We start from the raw sequence: 4,560 nt of genomic DNA, 5'->3' as shown, positions 1-4,560 counted from the left end.
CATTTTTGTTAATGATACATATCCAATATTTAAATGGTAATGAATAAATCAATTATTATATTTTAATTTTTTAAAGCAAATTATTGATTATTTTTATTTATTTTACTACTATTAATACTGAAATATTTATAAATTAAATATTAATTATTTTTATATAAATAAACTGATACTAATAAATTTTGAATTATCCATTCACTACTTCTTTTATTTATTTTAATATATATGGTTATAAATGACAATAATAAGTATATTATTATTATATCTTGATTTATTCAGGTTAATGAAAAGGTAAAATATTTATTTTTAGCATTTTAAAATTTAATAATTTAATTCAAAAGAATAAAATGCAAAACAAGTAAAACAATAATTCAAAAATCAGGGTTTATTCATGATTTGGTCTCTAAATCATACCTGCTTTTTCACTTTAGTACTTCAACTTTTTTTTTTGTTCATTTTGATATCTAAACTATACTGCTTTTTCTTATTGAATTTTTAGATAAAATATTATAATTTATGTTAGCAAAATAAAATATATGAAATATATTTAAAAAGAATACAAAGTCTTAACGGCTTAACCAATTTATATATTATAAAATATAAATAAATTTAAAAATTAAATATTAAGTTAATCTATAAGTTTAATTAAAAAATCAATAACTGACATAACTAAATCAATCAATTTAACCTCTAAAACCATTTAAATCAAAAGGTTAATCTCCTGTATAGCTGATAGTTTAAGGCCCAATCTATTTAAATTTTATGGCTCACTTATTTCGTTCTTTATTCACTCATTTTGGTACAAATTTAATAGTTTAGAACTTTAGCTAGGGTTGTCTTTTTCTTTTGGTAAATTACATCAATAATCTTTTGAACTTTACTTAATATTACTTTCCCTCACTCAACTTTCAAAAATTACGTAACAGTTACTAACTTTATCGAATTGCTACAATTTGGTTGTTCATACATTAACTTCAGTTAAGAGGATAACGTGACCAGTTAATTCAAAGGGTTAATAATTAATTTGACCCTTAAATGTATTAAAGAGAAGGATAAATTACATTAGAAAATATTAAAAATCTAAATATATTATAAAAAAATTCATGTTCCTTCTTTTCTTCCCTTCTCGCAACTGAACTAGCGAATGTTTGTATTCAAGTAAATCTAATAAGTAACGCATCTGAAAATCAATAAAATGAACCCTTCTTTTTGTCCTTTGTCACAACCCAAGCTGTGACAATGGTGGCTAGACTCGATTGATTGGATTATGATAAGATTGAGTTGAATTAGATTTAAATTTGAATTAATTGAGTTAATTTATGGAGTTGAAGTTAGAATTAATAATTGGACCAATCATCGTCTTTCAAACAATTCCCTCGTATCATCGGTAGCCCATCCACATTTTTTGTAGAAAGCTCTTGAGTTTTTGAGAGTGTTCATAGGGCCGCTTAATGGTTATTGGACAACCGATTGTCATCCCCTCACTCGCACCACCCCTATTCTCGCCTCTTACACTGACAATCGATCCTTTTTCTGGCATGAAGAGGCTTGATTTGAAATAATAATTTCGCAAACTTGGGCTTGGCTTTTGCTTTTTCTTGATGGAATTTTGATGTGTGGTGTTGGCTGGCTTACTCTGACTTTGATTGATGTTTTCTAAGCTCTCTTCACATTTCTTGTTTCGGGTAAGTAGAGACGTTGGTTAAGGGAGCGAAAGCTTGGAAAAGGACTCGTTTACGATAAGACGATTATGCTCACTTTGATGGTATGTTCGTCAAGGTCACATGCATGACTTTTCGAATCCTAACGATGACATTATAAGAAAAGATAATCATAAATCTTGAAGAAATTATTTTTTATGAATTTGTGTTAATTTTAAAATAAAAACAAATCTTTTTATCATCGCGGCCTATAAACATAAAAAATATTTTTTTACTGTTCCTTTCCTCTATCCACTCCTTTTTCAATCATTGGTCATAGAAGTGTAATCATAATCAATAATTTTCTTTTTATTTTTAAATTGTCAAGGAGAATAAAGTTATTTAGAATTAAATTTAAGCTTTTATGCCTACAATATAATGCTCTTGTCATTGAGTCAAGAGATTGTTGACATAATCAGCTATTTTTTAAATCATAATTAGTGATGGGTCTAAAATATACTACAATGATAATGATTATTATATTAGTTATGTATTTACAATAAAAATATTATTTGCTAGTTAAAATTATCACATTCTCATATGTAATAGGTAAAATATATCAACAATCCCTATATTTTTAACAAAGATTGAGATGTAATTTTATGCTTAATACTTTATAAGTTTAAAATACTTCTTCAATTTTAAAATTTAATTCAACCATTGACTATATCCATAATTGAATTAAGATATTTAAAAAAATTAAATATTTAACTTTTTTAAGTCCAAAAACATCTCAAATTTTATTAAAATATGTCGATTAAGCTTTAAAATCAATTTACACGGCTGTTGTTGTAATAATTAGGAGTTGAATGTGTGTTCGAACTAGACCTGATCATGAGCCAGGTTACCCGTCTAAGCTCGCAAAAATATAAGGCTGAAAAATGGGCTTAGACAAAAAATAATACTCGTTTTCTAAACGGGCCGGGCATTGAGTAAGAATTTTTAAACTTGGGCTCGGCCCAACTCAGCCCAAACTGCCTAAATTTTTTCCATGTTGTTATTTGTTGTCGTTTGCTACCATTTTGTTGTTGTTTTAGTGTCATTTTGTTATTATATTGTTACTATTTTGTTGTTATTGTTTGGATATTGTATAACTCTTGTTTTATTGTTAATTTTGTTACTATTTTAGAAGTATTTGCTTGTTAAATTGCAACTATAGTAGTGTTATTAAGTATAAGACTTTTTGTAATGTATTTTCAATTTGTTGGGAAACATTTTTTTAATGCTTTTAGTGTATTGATGTATTATATTTTTTAAATTTGTTTTATATAAAAAAGTTTAATACGAGCGGGATGGGTTGGACTCGGGTTTAGCATTTTTTTATTAGAATTGAGCTTGGATACAATTTTAGGCCCATTTTTTGAGCCGGGTCCAACTTAGAAATCGAGCCTAAAATTTGGCATTGGTCTGGCCCGACCCAACCCATGATTAAGTTTAGTTCGAACATGCTTAAGTGTATTTTTTTTGTTGACTTAAAGATTGAAGAAAATTTATAGGTAGAAGTAAGCATTGTATAAAAAAAATCACCAAAATACAAAGACTAATTTCAAGCTAAATAATGTTAGGGAGAATATTTGATGTATTGTCGGTGCATAACTCCCATGCACCATTGGTAAATAATAGAACATGACATCTCATCATTAAATAATACAAAAAATAGTGGAGGGCTTATAAATAAATACAAACAACTTATTTAAATATAATTAAATAATAATTAATTATAAATAAATGCTAAAACCGAAAATATAAACCCAAGACTCTAGACCCTTCAATCCAATATTCTAAATCCGAGAGTTATTAATATTTATTTATACTAGTTACGATTAATGCTTAAATAAAATTATTAGTATTTAATTACAAGTCATCCATATTTTATTTAATTTAATGATGATATGTTATATTATTATTCACAGATAAATTTATGCACTAACAAAGTGCATCAAATATTATTCCATTATATTAATTATTAATTATTTATATTTAAATAATTTTTATTTAATCTAATAATAAAATGTCATGTTACTATTGATTATTAATGTATACATCAAATATTTTTCAGCTACAATAATAGAAAATGTTGAATGTTTTATGATTTTTAAGTGGAATATTAATTTAAAAAGGAAAATCGGCTTTGGTTGGAAGTGAATTGATCCGCACCATTTTCCATAATTGGATTGTCCATTTCCATGGTCAGCCTCACACTTATGACTTATCCCACCACCATTTGTTCTTAGATTTTATCTCTAACACAAACCAAGTATTTGCCAGAAAGGAAAGAAAAACCTTAAATATTAGAATTTAAATTTCAAGTTGATTGAATTTTTTATTGCATCACTAAATGTCAAAAATCTTTTTTATGAATTATAAAAATAAAGTAAAACTTTAATAACAACATAATTAGTGCAACTCGAATGTAAGTCACATCAACATTTGGTTGCACAAATTGCACAGTATCATAAATAGCTACTCCGGGTATTACCCATCCACCAGAAGAGTTTATAAACAAATACAGATCTTTGGTATCATTCTCTATGCTGAGATATACTATAAGATCAATAAGTTAATTCGAGATCTCACTATCAACCTCTTGACCTAAAAAAAGTAATATTTCTCGATAAAGTTGGTCGATTAGAATAAAATTATATCCCTTAATAGCCGTGCAGACACCTTTTGATGCACACGGTTTAACAAAAATTGTAAAAAAAAATCAATATGTAGACTCCAGTCATCCTTGAATTTTTTTCTCATTTTAGACGACAAAAATATTGATAATGAGACCAACATGGGGTTTGATGTGGAATGCGCAGTGGTGTTTTATTTGGATGGTGGAAAGAGGACAAGTATCTTGGCTTTGGATAAAGGA

This window comes from Gossypium raimondii, chromosome 5 (assembly GCF_025698545.1).
Source record: "Gossypium raimondii isolate GPD5lz chromosome 5, ASM2569854v1, whole genome shotgun sequence".
NCBI lineage: Eukaryota > Viridiplantae > Streptophyta > Magnoliopsida > Malvales > Malvaceae > Gossypium > Gossypium raimondii.
Note: the sequence above shows the minus strand (reverse complement) of the source record.